Source organism: Bubalus kerabau, chromosome 15, assembly GCF_029407905.1.
Source record: "Bubalus kerabau isolate K-KA32 ecotype Philippines breed swamp buffalo chromosome 15, PCC_UOA_SB_1v2, whole genome shotgun sequence".
Classification (NCBI taxonomy): domain Eukaryota; kingdom Metazoa; phylum Chordata; class Mammalia; order Artiodactyla; family Bovidae; genus Bubalus; species Bubalus kerabau.
In genome coordinates this window covers 25,804,615-25,823,136 of record NC_073638.1, presented here as the reverse complement: position 1 = coordinate 25,823,136, position 18,522 = coordinate 25,804,615, and the positions used below count along the sequence as shown (strand labels likewise).

The 18,522-nt window shown below is 40.4% G+C and overlaps 1 protein-coding gene across 1 annotated transcript in view; it reads left to right on the top strand.

Moving 5' to 3' along the window:
* CADM1 (cell adhesion molecule 1) overlaps window positions 1-18,522 on the top strand; it is a 261,293-nt gene that overhangs the window by 91,670 nt on the left and 151,101 nt on the right. The gene's annotated exons all lie outside the window — the stretch shown is intronic.

Genomic DNA, 18,522 nt, shown 5'->3' with positions numbered 1-18,522 from the left:
TATTTGAGGATGACTTTCTGTCTCTCTTGATGAAGTAAATACAAGCAGGGTTGATGAGGGGAGAGCAGGAAGGTTATAAACTTAGTTTTAATCATGCTGATTTGAAGAACTGATGGACAGCCAGAGAGAAAGATGAGCGATCGATTTCAAGTGCTGGGCTGGGGCTGGTGAGGTGAGGTTGACACTGCTTTGAGTGTGTAGGTGAAGCAGGGAAGGGTGCCAGGGACAGAACTGTGAGAAGATACTGGCCAGTGATATTTCAGGGAAGTCCCCGGGAAATCCAAGAGGACCATCACTTCATTTTTTCCCTCTAGTCCCGAGTAGAGAAGTAGGAATTAAAGATTTTTCTTGACTCTCTTTATTTACTATCAGATTACTCCATCATTGCTGAATGACTTTTTTTTTAAATTATTTAATTGGAGGCTAATTAATTTACAGTATTGTAGTGGTATACAATACTGTAAATTTTGCCATACATCGACTTGAATCAGCCATGGGTGTACACGTGTTTCCCCTCCTGAACCCCCCTCCCACCTCCCTCCCTATCCCATCCCTCTGGGTCATCCCAGTGCACCAGCCCTGAGCACCCTGTCTCATGCATCGAACCTGGACCGGCAATCCGCTTCACATATGATAATATACACGTTTCAACGCTACCCTCTCAAATCATCCCACCCTCACCTTCTCCCACAGAGTCCAAAAGACTGTTCTTTACATCTGTGTCTCTTTTGCTGTCTCGCAATAGGGTCATCGTTACCATCTTTCTTAATTCCATATATGTGCGTTAGTAAAATTTCCATAAATCTGATATCCCTGTAATCTGTCTTCAAGTCAGTGGAGACATCAAGCCAAGGCTGTGTTGACAGGACTCCCAGGTGGCTCAGTGGGTAAAGTACCTGTCTGCAATGCAGGAGATGCCAAAGATACGGGTTTGATCGCTGGGTTGGGAAGATCCTCTGGAGGAGGAAATGGCAGCCCACTCCAGTGTTCTTGCCTGGAGAATCCCATGGACAGAGGAGCCTGGTGGGCTACAGTCCATAGGTCTCAAAGAGTTGGACACAAAGCAACTGAGCACACACATGCATATTCTTAGATGTGGACATTGACACTGTATCGATCATATGTAATATCTTACCAATCCAATTTTAAACACCTCCCCACTCCCCATAGGCTCCTCACCTTCCCAGTAACAATTCCAGAACCGCAATCGCTTCGAGAGTGTCTCAGTTTCTTCAGTGATTTTGAAGGCAGGCTCCTCACTAAGTGTGTATAGCATTCCTTTTGATGACTCTGCTGATACCCAGATCTCATAGTTCTCCTGCCTCCGCTGAAGTGACCTTCATCTCCAGTCCACTTCAGCTGTGCACACACATGCCACACCTAATAGACCAGCTCCACTTTCAATATTTCAAACTCCATTAGGCTCCTCTTGGAAAAAGCCTCCTTACTTCCATCTGCCCACACCCAGCCCCCACTTTTGCTCCTGAGTTTGCAGTTTTCTCTCCTCCTCCCTGTCCCTGCCCTCATCCTTTCTTCTTTGTTTTTGGGTGGTGGGGTGGACGTGGGGCAAGAGGAGGCGGGTTACTCCCTTCAGATGTGTCCAGCTCAGAAATAATCAGATGGTTGGCACGATTGTGCTGCGTATCCCCTCATGCAGTGTGCTTTGAGAATTTCCAGCTCAGATTCCTTCCTGTCACCTGCTTTTTTTGGTTTGTTTTTCCCCTCCTACTCTCTGGCAATGGGGTATTGTTAGAAAACCTCACAAAAACCGGGGCAATTGGATCAATAAATGTATGGAGAATAAAGGAATCTATCAACATCCCCCCCTTGCTTGCAACACACACACACACACTCAGGGAGAAGGGAACGATAGAGCTGTGCTGAAGAAAATAGATCTGTATTTCATTTTAGTTCATTTGATCATTGTGTGTGTGTGCGTAAATATATTGTATGTATCAACTGATATCTCAAAAATTTAGGGTCTTTGTTTTTGTTAGAAAATCAGCCTTTGTACCCTCATGTTTTTCCTCAACAGGTATAGATGGGATAAAAATCTAAATGAAAATTTCCCCCAGATACTTACCCTTTTCCAGTTAGGAATGGGACTTTGCAGATGCTTTTTCTCATTTCTAAAGTCTGAGCGATACTTATTTATTTTATTTTTGTCAGTTGGCTCCATGGTTCATGAATTCTTTATTATAGCAGGAGTCATCAATTGGATGGAGAATCATTGAAATTGTAAGTTTAGGACATTAGTTGGAATAACCCGAACTATGTGCTTACCTACTGGGCCCTTAATTTAATTTAAAATTAAGTGAGTCTTATGATGGCGAGCTTCACAGATACGCCCGCAGGGCTGCAGGCTGGAATTGTGTGTCTGAGTGTGGGGCACGCTCTTCTGTTCAGTTGGGTGGGCCGGGAAATCTTTGCCCCACAGCACTCATTGTTTCAGTGCAGAAATAAGGAGCATGTTGTTAGTGACTAAGTTTCTTTTGAGATTGAACCACTGACTTCCAAGAATATGGCAGAGTGAGTGGAAGTGCTGTGAATAACGTCTTCCTTATTTCCTTTCAAATTCCCATGAAATTGTCTGAAAACGAAACAAAAAAAGGTCCCCCAAAGTGACCACAGTGAGAATCAAGCATGGAGCCCATTCTAGTTTCTGGGAGGCATTTTGCTTCTTCCTTGTGGTTGAAAACAGAGGAAGAGATGCCCCTTCTTCAGTGACCCCCATCCTGGCCTGACCCCCACCACCCCCGCAACCCGCACTCTGGTTCTTTTCTGCCTCTCTACCTGTACCGACCTGTTTTTCTTTTTGCTCATCTCCAGCGCCACTCATTGCTTTAGCTGAGCTGGTAAACATCAGCTACCTGCTCCTTCTACTTAGCTTTTCCTTGGGATTTAGGGAAGGGAATGCAGATTGATATCACTGCAGATGGCTTCTGGGCCCCATCCAGTTTCTGGCTTGGTCTGTGACCTTCAGTCCTCCAGCATTTGCACCTGCCACACCTTCCACCCTTTTGTCTCCCTTCGTCACAGTGTGCATTTTGTTCATCTCCCAGGTTGGTAAGCTCCATAAGGGCTGGGAAGGGAAGCTGGAGAGGTGGTGGATCCTTTCTTGTTGAACCCCCTGCAGCTTGCTCAGCTCTTAGTAAGTGGTGATCATTGAAGAGATTGTCAGATGCGTTAACGAAACTCAGTCATTGGTAAGGGCTTTAAAGCAGTCCTCACATAGGGTAAGCATTGAAGACCAAGGTCAACAAACCAAGCTTAATGATGTAAAAATGGAAGCAGTGCACATATTATAGATGACTAATTAAAACAAAAAGCAATAAAGCTCTAAAGCAAAGAGGTTGTAGGAATCTGCAGCAAAATCTTTCAGAAACAGATTTGCTTTATGAAACAAGAATCTGTCAGAAAAGCTCTTCTGTGTAAATTCAATGAGATTCATAAAGAGGTTGCATCTAGTAAATGAGAATTTTTAGAAAGGGTATAATGAAACGAAAACTATAATAGGTAGAATAAATCTTCGTTGTAAATATTAGAAGGAGACTTCATTTGGAAAACGCAGCCAGCACAGGGAGCTCAGCTTGGTGCTCTGTGATGACCTGGAGGGGTGGGTTGGAGAGGGGGGAGGAATGCTTAAGAGGGAGGGGATATGTGTATACTTACAGCCGATTCTTGTTGTTGTACAGCAGAAACTAACACAACACTGTAAAGCACTATCCTCCAATTAAAAAAAGGAAAACACAGTCAGTGATGGAGAATAAAGTTCATGAAACCGCCCAGAATGCAACAGAGAAGCCAGAAAGATACAGCTCCATCCTAGAAATGGCAGGGGTATTAAGAAAGACAATGCAATGCCAATGTATCAACTGTGATCACTACTGGAGGGACATTTTTCAGATCTACCTTGATCTTAGGTATTGATCCTACATTCCAGGTGGAGTTTCTAATTTCAGATCAACACAAGACTATTCTGATGACTTTTTCTTTTTTAAGTGGAAAGCTAGTAGATAGAGTAAGGGAAATAACAGTGCTAAATTATGAGTCTTCCATTAAAAGATTAATGTGATCTTTTGGGGTTATGTTGAGAGTAGAGACATAATGTTTTCAGTTCAGTTCAGTCGCTAAGTCATGTCCGACTCTTTGTGACCTCATGGACTGCAGCATGGCAGGCCTCCCTGTCCATCACCAGCTCCCAGAGCTTGCTCAAACTCATGTCCATTGAGTCGGTGATGCCATCCAACCATCTCATCCTCTGTCGTCCCCTTCTCCTCCTGCCTTCAGTCTTTCCCAGCATCAGGATCTTTTCAAATGTGTCAGTTCTTCGCATCAGGTGGCCAAAGTATTGGAGTTTCAGATTCAACATCAGTCCTTCCAATGAATATTTGGAAAGGGCTAATTTCCTTTAGGATTGACTGGTTTGATCTTCTTGTAGTCCAAGGAACTCTCAAGAGTCTTCTCCAACACCACAGTTCAAAAGCATTAATTCTTCCGCACTTAGCTTTCTTTATGGTCCAACTTTGACATCCATACCTGACTACTGGGAAAATCATAGCTTTGACTAGACAGAGTTTGTCGGCAAAGTAATGTCTCTGCTTTTTAATATGCTGTCAAGTATGGTCATAACTTTTCTTCCAAGGTGCAAGCGTCTTTTAATTTCATGGCTGCAGTCACCATCTGGGGTGATTTTGGAGCCCCAAAAAATAAAGTCTCACTGTTTTCATTGTTTCCCCATCTATTTGCCATGAAGTGATGGGACCGTATGCCATGATCTTAGTTTTTTGAATGTGAAGCCCACATAATGTTTTAAGACTTATTAAAAGTTTTTATAATTAAGTAAAAAAAACAGGATGCCTATAAAACTCAGTACAGAAAATAGAATCAAATGAACATGATAATCCCATCTAGGGATAGAAAAACAGAATAGTTATAGAAAACCCAAATAGTTTTATATTTCTTTCTTTTATTTATTAGCAGACTCACTTTTATATCTCATTTTCAAAGAGAGATCGAATTTTGAAATATAAATATAATATGCATATATACTTTTAGATAATACATGAATAATTAATTTGACACTTAAAAGTTTTAAATATTCTTTTCATACAACTTGTGTGATCTAGGCAGACAGCAGAATTTAGTGCCTAAGCCTTCATCTTTTCATTTCAAAAGTATGTGATCCAACTACTATGGTATTAGTTAAAGAAATGCACAAAGACATATATAAATTAACTAACTATATTCTTGGAAAATGTAATTTCATCTACAAACAACAACCTTATAAGTAATTGCTCTGTTACTCTTGCATTATAAGAGAGATAAAAATTTTTTTTTACTCTGAAATCTGGACGAAGCATCTGTCCTGAGGTAAGACATGGAGGAGATATGGAGATTAGCATGCAGTAATGAACATGTTGGTAAGTGCTGGGGAAGGCAGAAATCAGAATTTAAATAAGTCTTAATTTTTAGGCTCTCTAAAGGTTAATTGAGATTGTTCTGGATGTCATCATATCAGAAAGATTTGGGCAATCTGGTAGGAAATCAGAGGTCAACAGAAATGATTAAGCAACTAGAAAAATCAGGCTCAAAAAGAAGATCTTAGTCTGTAATTTGGAAAAAGAATTTGAATCTCTCTAAGCCTAGAGAAACAGAAGGATAATTTAGAATGATTTGGAGAGCTGTAGAGCTGATAGCATAAAATTGATTTAGAAAAAATACTTATTGAGTGTAAGACAGTTCTTAATAGACAAATTAAAGAACCATATAGCATCCAAGGAAAGTAGTAAAGATGTTTTGATAAAATCTGGTACCCCAAAGGAAGACAACAGCTAACATTTATTGAGCGCTTGCTGTGTATCTGGTATCCTATATGCATGACTTCATTTAACCTCCTCAGTAATCTATAAACTAGATATTAATTGCCTCCTTTGTTAAATGTTCATGTTGGGGCTTGGTCACATGGCTGGTAGGAAATAGCACCTGTTTTTCAGCTCCTGTCACATAGCCAAATCCCAATTACCATACACTTCTTCCTTCCAAGCTAGGCAGTTGGGTATATTGTTGATATATGGAACAGATACAATTTGCAGAAACTTGACAGAGTCGGGTATATTTTAAAAAAAATTGATTGAAGTATAGCTGATTTACAATGTTGTATTTATGCTGACTGCAAAATGACTAAGTTACATACATATATATATTCTTTTTCATATTCTTTTCCATTATGGTTTATCACGGGATGTAGACTCTAGTTCCCTGTGCTATAGCGTAGGACCTTGCTGTGTATCCATCCTATATGTAATACTTTTCCTCTGCTAATCCCAGATTCCTAATCTTGCCCTCCCCCTTTGCAGCTGCAGGTCTGTTCACTATGTCTGTGAGTCTGTCTCTGTTTCATAAATGTGTTCATTTGTGCCATATTTTAGATTCATGTATCAGTGATATCATATGATATTTGTCTTTCTCTGTCTGACTGACTTCTCTTAGTACTGGGTTGACCAAAAGTTCATTTAGAGCTTTTTGGAACTTCTAGGAAAACTCAAATGAACTTTTTGGCCAACCCAATGTGATCATCTCTGGGCCCACCCATGTTGCCACAAATGGCATTATTTCATCCTTTTTGATGACTGAGTGGTATTCCCCCGCTACACGGGACCCTTCTTCATCCGTTCATCTGTCGACGGGCATTTAGACTGTTGCAGGCCTTGGCTGTTGTAACAGCGCTGCTGTCAGCAGCTATCTTTTCAAATTGTAGTTTTATCTGGGCGTATGCTCAGCAGTGGGAGTGCTGGATCATATGGCACAGAGTTGGGTATATGGAAGAGGTGTATTGTGCAGAGATTTGAGAGAGTAAACCAGCTGCTCTTCCATATGCTAAATAGGTGATCTCAGCAATCCACTTATAATTGAGTAAAAAATAATAGTAATAATAATCTCTTCTGTGGTCCCATCAAAGTTGCATTTTTGTTCAGTCTTCTGGATGAATGAATCCTTACAGAAAAAAAGATCTGTATACTAGAAGACTTACTTAATGCAAATGTAAAAGAAATAGACATTAAACTTTAGGACTCAACAGAGTAAGCGTATCCAGCAAGTGTCGGCCCTTCAGGAGGTTTTATATGACAGAAAATTGGCTGCATAGTAACGTATAGGGGATTGGAGAGCTAGACCTGGGTGGGGAATTCTGCTCTACCTTTCATTTGCTCATGACCTCAAATAAGTCATCTGACCTCTCCAAGGAAAGCAGTAGCTTAGCTTATGGCATAGGAAATTTCATATTGTGATGTATATGTAAAGATAGAATGAATATATGCTGCTGCTGCTAAGTTGCTTCAGTCATGTCCGACTCTGTGTGACCCCATAGACGGCAGCCCACCAGGCTTCCCGTCCCTGGGATTCTCCAGGCAGGAACACTGGAGTGGGCTGCCATTTCCTTCCAAGGCATGAAAGTGTAAAGTGAAAGTGAAGTCGCTCGGTCGTGTCCGACTGTAGTGACCCCATGGACTGCAGCCTACCAGGCTCCTCCGTCCATGGGATTTTCTAGGCAAAAGTACTGGAGTGGGGTGCCATTGCCTTCTCCGATGAATATATGCAAATAAAGTAATTTATAGGGCTTCTGTGGTGGCTTAGTGGTAAAGAATCCACCAGCAATGCAGGAGATGCAGAGTTCCATCCCTGGGTCAGGAAGATCCCCTGGAGGAGGGCGTGGCAACCCACTCCAGTATTCTTGCCTAGAGAATCGTATGGACGGAGGAGTCTGGCGGGCTACAGTCCATAGGGTTGCAAAGAGTTGGGCGTGACTGAAGCGACTGAGCACAGCCCAGCACAGGGTAGTTTACATGTGAAGACGGCATGTAGATAAGGTACCATGTATACCTCAAAACCATGCACATATACATGTAGGTAAAATGCTCAGTATCGAGCACATAATAGCTGTTCAGTTCTTCGCAGTTGGTGTTGTTAGTGTGCATTGTTCAAATGTAGTCCTCAGGGAAATACTTTAGAAAATACAGCCAAGCGGTGCTGTAAGGTGGTAAGTTTTCAAAGATTAAAAATTAAAAAGATTTTGGTTTCCTGCAATGCTCTCACCTGATGTAAAATTTCACCCTCAGTATAGCTTCTTCACAATTTGGCAATTAACAGAACACTGTGGTGCTTTCAAGGCAGTAGTTTGTTCACCGAAAACGTAGCTTATGACAAATTCACTGGTTGCTAGGCTCTAATATGCTAGCAGGCAGAAGCATGCTTTTAATATTCATCATCTTTAAGTGCTACCAACTGACATTCAGTACTAAATGTGCAGATATGGGTGCCGAGCAAAACAGAGCGAGGAAGAGGACGTGCTGATTTGTATTCTAGATGGAAATCTTAAATTAGTTTCCAAGATTTTTAAATGGATTTTTAAATGCTAGGCACATAGGAGATTGAGTTCATATTAATATTTATAAGGTTGAGAAGATATTTAGTGAAATATTTGTATAATTTAATTGTGGTCATAATCAAGTAGGAAACAGTAACCAGGACAAGTCTGGGGACTATTTTGTGCCTCAGTATTTGGAATAGCCTGAAAAACCTCGGACAACAGAAACACACTTCAAAAGCCCTTCTTTCTTAGAATCCAGAAGTCGGAGGTTATTTGTGTATAAATTCTTTGGCTTGGACTGTTTTATGTTAATTTCATTTACGTTAATTAATTTAGAAATCAGTCTTGGTAATGATTTTTTAAAAGCATTTATTGACAATTCTGCAGAAGTCTGTAATCTCGCTGCTTTTATATTCTTCATTATACAGAACAGCTCCTACGTTGGTTCACAGAAAACCTGCTTCCTGTAGTTTTGCTTAGGGCTAATTGAGTTTAATGTAGTTTTGTGTGCAGAAGGTATTGACTTGTGCATAGTATTTAATTTGTGTAAATATGTGTGTATGTAATGTTTTGCCTCTCTGAGTTTTATTTTAAATGTAACCCTTGAAACTGGGATAATAGAAATTCTTAGCTTAGGCCTGCTAGCAACTGCAGGTGCCAACGGTTTAAACTGCTGTAGAAATACAATTATGAGCAGCCAAGAGCAAATCTTGTTTTAAGGTCCATGTGTAATGAATGCCTGTTAGTATCATAGAATACAATTAAAAAGAGGTTTACCTCTCCTGAGCTGTGATTGGTTCTTTCTGATGGAAGTGTAGAGTCCCATGAGTAGCATGTGTATTCAGCTCCTGGTGATTTAGACACCAGTGAGCCTGGCATGCTGCAGGCTTGGATAAATTCAGGGCAGTTATAGTCAAGCAGAGATGGCAAAAGACTGAAAGATTAATGAGGGAGCTTAAAACAAAGCTCCAAAAATGAGAGCAGTGCGCTGCTTGGTCTTATGTAATTGTGCCGAATAGAAGTCAGCCTTGGCTGCTGTTTAAAATTTTTAGGAGGTTGGCAGGAAATGTTTGTTTGTTATAAAAATTGGATCTAGAGGAAGGGTAGTGAAAACCTGGGACAAAAGATCTAACTCTAGCAGCAAGAACCTGCTTGCTTTGGTCCTCAGAGACACGCCCTTCTCTTCATCCTCCTTTTATCCCAACTTGACCAAACCTCCTATCCCATCCCCACTCAACCCCCAGCTCATCACTACTGCTCGTTTGAGGCAAGGACCGTGATTGAGGTGGCATTGAGATCTGACCCGTGGCTGCCTCCCAGAGCAGGGCCACCAGGAGATGCATGTCTGAAGTGTATTTCTGGAAGTTGACGCTCTTTCCCCTCAAGGCATGAAAGACTTGGAGCTTCTAAGGGCATGAGAACCCTCTGAGAAGGTAATCCAGAGGGCTGATTTACCTTATTGTTGATTACCTGTGGCTATTGTGGGGACCAGAAACAGTTTTTTGTTGTTTTTCTTTCCGGTTGGCGGTTGTAAGTAGCAGTTTTGTAACATTTCTTCCTGTAGATTTTAACTTCCGGGATCCAAATTGCTTTAAAATGCTATTTTCCCTTTGAAAATCCTTTTAATAGATGCTGTAAGGAACCTTCCATTTATCTGATGGACACAGCTGAGCTGTGTGCAGTGAAGATGGTCACACTGTTAATGTGAAGCTAGGCACTTCACATTAGAGGGGAGAAAAGAAGCGCATAAATAACGTGATGTGGGTGAACCACTTCTGAAATTTAAAGCTTGCCGATACAAGTGAAGAAAAGCTGCCCTGAAAGAGAAATTGTCAACTAACAAGCCAATCCTTCAGCGCTTCCCTCTAGACACACATCAGCCCTTTAACTTGGCTCTCTGCGTTTCCTCTTCAAGGAGTTTGGCGCCACCTACCGGCAGCAGGAAGCACAGAAATCAGTGCAGCCACTCTCCGTAGCACCTGGGGTTCTCCCATTGGTCATTCCTCATCTTTAGTTTTTATAAATTTGATCACTTGCTCATCATATAGTATTTATCAAGCTGCTTCTTGACCATGGAATGAAGCTAAGCTCAGTGGAAAAAAAGGTTACATCTGTCCTAGCAGTTTAGCAGGAGATTGCTCACCCTTAATTGCTTTTTAAGGTCTCTGTTTCTGCTGTCATGCACCGTATCCACTGACACTCCAACAGGAGAGAACAGAGATGGATTGGGAGCCTGGAGTATATCGCCTGACTGCTGGCTCCTTTACAATTTTGCTTTTTTTTTTTTTCCCATTTCTCATAGAGAACGTGGCATCCAAATCATCATGCTTATTGTTGATGCCGTTCATTTGTTTTTTTAATTTGTCTTATTTGGAGGAAATGTTATGAAGCTTAAAAAACCTACACAGAGAAGAAGTTGAAGGTGCATGAGTCAGTTCAGAGACATCTAGAGGGAGACACGTGATCACTTTTACAGGCACGATGCGGAGCATAGTTTCATTCATCAGTATCTCATAACTATATCACTGAATCAACTACTCCATTGTTTTCAACGAGAATGATTTGGTTTGAAAGGAGTTAAGAACAATGTTAGGCTTTTCTCTGTTGTGTGAAGAGACTGCGGTTCTTTCTTTTCCCACACCTTCTTCTGAGCACTGTCTTGCAGGGTTTTTTACATGGCTCTCCCCTCTCCTACCCTGGAACAGCACTTCACAAATAACAGACCAAATCCACCATGGCCCAAATTGGATTAATCCCATTTATTTTCCTTTTTCATATCCCTTTCTTTAAAAGAGCAACAAAACCCATTACCATATAACTGGTCCTCCTTGAGTGGATCTGTTTTTTGATTTGCTCCTCTCCTCCCGCTCCTGATCCTTCCTCTTCTTCTGGGCTAGTGACACCATAATTCATCCACTTTCCTAGGAAATGACTCTCTGTTGTTGCTGTCATCCTTGTTTAGTCATTAAGTCATGTCTGACTCTTTTGTGACCCCATAGACTGTAACCCTTCAGGCTCTTCTGTCCATGGGATCTTCCAGGCAAGAATAATGGAGTGGGTAGCCTATCCCTTCTCCAGGGGATCTTCCTGACCCAGGGATCAAGCCCAGGCCTCCTGCATTGACAGGTACATTCTTTACCCCTGAGCCACCTGGGAAACCCCAGGAAATAACTCTTAGTTATCTATAAAATCTCTCCACACTACTGTCCAGAGCTGTTGTTTTACCTCTTGGATTTCTATGTTCTGAAGCTGAATTTGTCCTTCATTTTCTTCACAATCATTTCCTCTTGCCTAGTCACTCAGTTGTGTCTGACTGTTTACAACCCCATAGACTACAGCCTTCGAGGCTCCTCAGTCCATGGGATTCTCCAGGCAAGAATACTAGAGTGGGCTGCCATTTCCTTCTTCTCATTTCCTCTTACTGAATTTTAATTCAGCCACTTCCAAGGCACTTATCTTCTTTAGAAATTCTTATTAGTTGACTTTTACTAGATTTGGAAAATGAGCCATTGGCTAGAAGGAACATACTAGTCAAGTGAAATTTCACTCACCCATTCTTACTCCCCAACCCACATTAAATTATGCTACAGAATTTTAAGACATTTTTTTTTGTATTTGGACATATAAGTTAGTGTTTTCATTTAAACATCAAAAGGAACTTTAGGGTAAGAAGATATATGCATGGTTTGATGGAAAATGTCACACATTGGTGCTGGAATATCACAAATATAATGCTTCATATATTTCTACCAAATGGTTGATTAAAAGTTGCACAAAATATATAACACATCTCTCGAAAGAAGATATATAGTTGGCCAATAAACACAGAAGCTCAACATTATTAGTCACTAGAGAAATGCAAATCAAAACCAAAATGAGATACTATTTCACATCCACAAGGATGACTAAACTAAAAAAAGACAGCCAATAATAAGTGTTGGCAAGGATGTGGGGAAATTGGAATTTTCATGCTTTGCTAGTGATAATGTAAAATAGCTAATTTGGGAAACTGCTTGGCAGTTCCTCAAAAAGTTAAACATAGAGTTACCATATGACCCAGCAATTACACTCCTAACTGCATACCCTAGAGAACTAAAACATATGTCCACACAAAAACAAGTACATGCATGTTTATAGCAGTATTATTTATAGTAACCAAAAAGGTGGGAAGCACCCAAATGTCCAGCAACCAATGAATTAATAAACAGAATGTATGCACCCACACAAACACACACTGGAATATTATTGAGCAGCAAAAAGGAACGAGGTTCTGACACATGCTGTAACATGGTTGAACCTTGGAAACATGATGCGGAGTGAAAAAAGACCAAAGGTCACTTATTAAGTGATTCCATTTATATAAAATGTATAGAATACGAAGTCTATAGAGACAGAACATAGATCAGTGGTCTGCTAGGGGCTGGGGGAAGAGAACAGAAGTCACTGCTACTGAGTGTAAAATTAGTTTTGAAACGAAGATAATCTTCTGAAATTGAGTGATAGTTGCACAATTCTGTGAATATACGAACAATTGAATTGTATACTTTGAATAAATTGTATGCTTATGAATTGTATTTAATTAAAGCTCTTGTATAATACACACATAAAGACGTGTGTATATACTTATGTGCATATATGTATACACACATATATCTCATTAATAGCTGTGCGTGCTTAGAGTCTGCATCTGATTCATCCTTGTATCTTCTAAAGTACTAAACAATGCCTTGCAAAAGGAAGCCTTAGATAAATGGTTGAAAAATGAATGAATGAATGAGTTAATGAAATAACAAAATTATGAGTAGTCTTATAATGTGCACTAGCAAACTCCAGGAGACAGTAAAGGACAGAGGAGCCTGGCATGCTGCAGTCAATGGGACTGCAGAGAGCCGGACACGACTGAGTGACTGAACAGCAACAACTTATAATATGTGGAAGAATTTTGGCAAGTACTACAGGAAAGAGGTAAAGACAATGGCCAACAATGGAACCTTCTGGTCACTCAGGCTGACAGTTCAGCTGTCCTGTCATTGATCTGCGACCAGGACTGATAGAATCATGTGATACCTTGATGTCAGCTAGTTGGTGTCTTCCTTTTTTCCTTTAAGTGATAGGTTGACAAAATATACTGTAGCAACTGTATGTTATGCGGATGATGCACAATGCTCAGACTCTGTTGTGACCTTTATTTTTATGAGCTGTGAGAATTAAGAACCTACCAGTCTTAGTTTAATTAAGCAGTAAGACGGAGCAGATGGTGCGTTTGTGGGTGATGATTGCATTCCTCTGGTTCCCTCAAGCAGGGCTCTAACCCCATGGAATGCGTTGCCTAGAGTGTCACACCACTGATGCAAAATGACTTGGAAGACAAACAAGTGGTATTAACATAGTTAGAAAATCTTAGGGAACGTTTTGCAAGAAGATCTGACCACCGCAGGAAGTTCTGATAGTTAGCAGCGACTGGAACTAGAGTGTTCCAAAGAGGAATCCGTGACGTGACATGGTTGTAGTAGTTTACTGCCTATCTTTATTCTCCAATATTCGCAAGTAGAGCATTGGAAGACTTTTATTACCCTGGTATTCTTTTATGTAATCTGGGTCAAACATTAAGAATGCATTGGAATACGATTTGCATGTTTTAAAGTGCTCAGAGAAGAACAGGTAAATGGGGAAGCGTTGAATTTATGGCAGGTTGTTTTATTATGTTTGCTTTTAGCCACTAGGAGAGCCCAGAGAGTGTCCCACAATATGCATTTTTTTCTCCCCAAATACTGTGTGCTTACCGCTAGCATATTCACTCCAGAGGATGTTTAAAAACATACATAAGCAGGGAGAATATGGGATTAATCCAGTTCTTCTCACTGATCATGCGGCTCTTTGGGGAGAAAACTGAAATGTTAAGTTGAATTACTTTCTCTTTATTGTTAAGAGAGAATATCTGTCTGGTTCAGATTCGTTTCCCTTTACTGTCTTTGAAAAACGGAATTACTTGAAAGCTGGTATAAAACTTGTAATTACACAATGTTTTAGATCCTAAGATAATATACCTCGATTTTCCTCATTAATAAAATATATGAAATCATCAAAATGAAATACAATCACTTACTGGCTATAATGTTGTTAAAAGTATGAACTATGTGGATATTCTAAAATATAGCTATCATTGCTTTAGGTAGAAGAAAGCATTTGTCTTGTTTCTTTGCTACAAAGACTGGGATTCTAGTTAAATCATGAACTTCAAAAGTAATATTTTAACAAAGAGTATATAATTTCTCTTTGGGAAAACCCATGTTTTATACTGATTTTTCTTTTTAATTATAAAGAAAGGATTTCTTTTGCTTTTTAAGGTTGTTGTCACCACAAAAGCCAAAACTACATCATCCTTCCAGATAATCTTCTAGAAGCCCTTTTAAAATTAATAAAATGAAGCATTTCTTTTCTGGATTCCCACCAACTCCAGCACATTCTGGCACTGAAGTTATGAAATTGAAGGTGTACACACTAATCTTGCAATTTTTCTTGTAGGAATACAAGATTTTTAACCTTTTAGTTAAAATTCAGCAGTGTGTAATACAGGAAATATCTATAAACACCTAACTGCATAGGAAATCCAATGTAATAACTTATTTTAGCCTGTAAATTATTAATGATTTTGATATGAGAAATTACAAATTATTTTGTTATAGAAACATACTTCATTGCAAAATCAGTAGTATTTCATTTCTTTACAGAACTGGATTTTTATTTATCCAACTAAAATTTAGAAAAGAAGGGACTAGATCATTTCCCATTTACTTGGTGTGTAAGTATCTTGCCAGTTCTTTTGTAGTTCTGCTTAGTATATATATTCCTGTTGTTCAGTTGGCTCAGTCGTGTCCAACTCTTTGCAACCCAAAGGACTGCAGCATGCCAGGCTTCCCTGTTCTTCACTATCTCCTGGAGTTTGCCCAAACTCATATGCATTGAATCAGTGATGCCATCCAACCATCTCATCCTCTGTCGTCGTCTTCTCCTCTTGACTCCTCTTCCCAGCATCAGGGTCTTTTCCAGTGAGTCAACTCTTTGCATTAAGTGGCCAAAGTATTGGAGCTTCAGCTTTAACATCAGTCCTTCCAGTGAATATTCAGGGTTGATTTTCTATAGGATTGACTGGTTTGATCTCCTTGCTATCCAAGGGACTCTCAAGAAATGCTTCATTTAATTAATTTTAAAAGGTTTCCCCGAAGATGATCTGGAAGGATGTAGTTTTTTGGCTTTTGTGGTGACAACACCCTTAAAAAGCAAAGGAAATCCTTTCATTTTTTTTTTTTTTTTAATATTCTACAGGACTCCAAAAGAAGACCTTACCAGGAAGATAAAATCATGCCTGGTAATTTTAGGAACGTTAGAATTATTTATTTTCATTCTCTAAAATCAGTAATATGTTAATTCTCTAGCATCCAGATTGTTTATCTAACGATAATACTTCCCTTTTATGATGATGCTGAATAGTTTGCATTATTTTTGTATTAGAGGAAGTAATGAAGTCTATCAAGATGTGCATATACCAGTAATTGACAATCTGCACATATCGCTTGATTCTCTCCTGAGTGGTCTGACCATTTTGTTGAGAGCATAGGACTTCGAATTAGACTTGCCTTCAGATCCTGGCTGTGCTACTCTTATCATTTAGGAATTCCTTTTGGCTCTGCAGTAGACCCCCCTGAATGGTGGCTTAAATACTAGGTTATTTTGTCACCTAACGGTAGTCTGGAAGGGGGGCAGTTCAGGGCCTCCACTCAGTCTGCAGGAACTCAGCCTCCTCCTTTCTGCTTCATAGTCCCCAGGTGGTACCTTCTAGTCCAGGATGACTGCGGGGGCTGCAGGTAGAGCTGCTGCCCCTTAGGCAGAAGGAAAGACAATGAAGAATACTCCAGGCAGAACCGACTTCTTTACCCATCCACACAGCCGCTCCGCTGACAGTGCATGACCTACCCATGACGGAGGTAGGAAATGCTATCTTCACCGCAGCCAGCCAGAAAAGAAGGCTTCTGTTAACCGAGCACTAAGGGAAGAATCGGAGAGGGCAATGGCACCCCACTGCAGTACTCTTGCCTGGAAAATCCCATGGACGGAGGAGCCTGGTAGGCTGCAGTCCATGGGGTCGCTACGAGTTGGACACAACTGAGCGACTTCACTTTCGCTTTTCACTTTCATGCATTGGAGAAGGAAATGGCAACCCACTCCAGTGTTCTTGCCTGGAAAATCCCAGGGACGGGGGAGCCTGGTGGGCTGCTGTCCATGGGGTCTCACAGAGTCGGACACGACTGAACCGACTTAGCGGCAGCAGGGAAGAATAGATATTTGTTAAGCAACTAACATCCTCTGCCATAGTGACCTTGAGTAATTGAGCCCCAGCTTCCTTGTCCTTAAAAATGGTTGTAAAAATAGAATCTAATTCATAGACCCTAATATTTCAAGTATCAAGGGAGTTCATACATCTAATGCCTTTAACACAATGCCTGACATATAATAAATAAGCCATAAGTGTTATTATTCTTTCTAGCTATTTCCTTAATATCTCTAGGTTAATATCCCATAGATATTGCAAACTTGAAATGTTCAAATGTATTACAGATGCTTATTGCCTTCCCTTGCTCACCATCTATCTAGTCTTACAAGCTAGAAACCACAGAACAGTCTCTGAATAGCTCTCTGTTCCCATTTGTACTCAGCAGTCACCAAGTATAATTCTGCCTGCAAAATTGTTCATGGATTTCTCCACCCTGTCCCTCTGTGTCCATTACCACTATCGGAATTCAAGCTGTCTTCATCCCTCGCTTTCCACAGGTCTTCACTATCTACCAGGTAACGTCCAAACTCCTGAGAACAGTAGTCAAAGTCTTCGTGTAATCCCTGTAATCTGACTGCGATATTGGCATTGCCTTGATTCAACCGCTCCTTCCGAGTTTTTCCAGATCACACCTTTCTTGTTCTCTGGCTCCACTGAAAACTCCCTCTTATCCAGATGGGGCATTGTGACTCTCATTTCATCTCCAGGATAGCTGTTGAAGAATTCTCAAGTTGAAACATGAGGAAACTAAGCACAGATGCATTCCAGTCAGTAATTTTGAATATCTAGATTTGCTTTCTGGCAACTACTTTGGGATTTTGTTTATGAGGCCAGCGGATAGATAGGTACACCGGCATGGCACTCCTTATCATAACGAGGTACCTAAGTGTGTAAGGATAAAAGAACAAAGGGCTCTTGAGTGAAAGGAGTGGGTTTGGGGGGAGGGGAGTTGATGTCTCTCAAATGGATAGGTTAGCATGTTCAGCAATTTTCAAAGTATTGGTTTAGATCTTGAAACTCATTATTTTTACTTTGCTAGACAATAGCATTAGTTTAGGTACTTAATGTGAATGCTATGGATGCATTTTGCTTTCAAATTGAAATGAAGTAGAGAAGGTTAGCTCTATTGAGGTTGTGTGTGTCTCTGTGTGTGGAGTGCCTAACGGGATGTATAATGTAATTTCAAAGCCCTCTGATGCAATATTTGGAAAACTAAGTTTGTAGTACAATTAAAACATATCTTTGGTCATAGATTACTTGGCCTTTTGCCATTCTCGTAGGCAATGTCCTACTTAAATAGCCTGGATTGGCTGAGAAAAATAATTGCTGCTATGAAATAATTTTGCAATTACCGCTGTAATTAAGGGCAGTTTGTTAATGAAAGTGCTTGGTGAATAATGACTGCAGGGCACTCCATCTTGCAGCTTCATGCCAGATGATTGGTTCATGTGGTGGAGGCAGTTAGGGAATTAGTGACACAGCTGTCATGGTTACGGGATGGATGTAAATATCCTTTGCAGTTGATGATGAAGAACCGTCATTAGCCTCCTGCCCCTTGGGAACTGGTCAGATGAACAAAAATAAACTTAACACATGATGGTAAAAGCCATTCCTTCTGTCTCCTTTTCTTCAGTTTGAACAATTAACATTCTAATAGAAGCTGCAGAGAGAGTGTAGATGAACCCTCTCCACTTTTCCAGGCATGTTAGTGTGATAAATGTTCCTCCTGGTAGGGCATTGGTTGTTCACAGTTTATAACCGCTCTTATTAGCTTATGGGCCAGTTAAAAACTGCTCTTTAGAGACCCACAGGCCCCATTTAA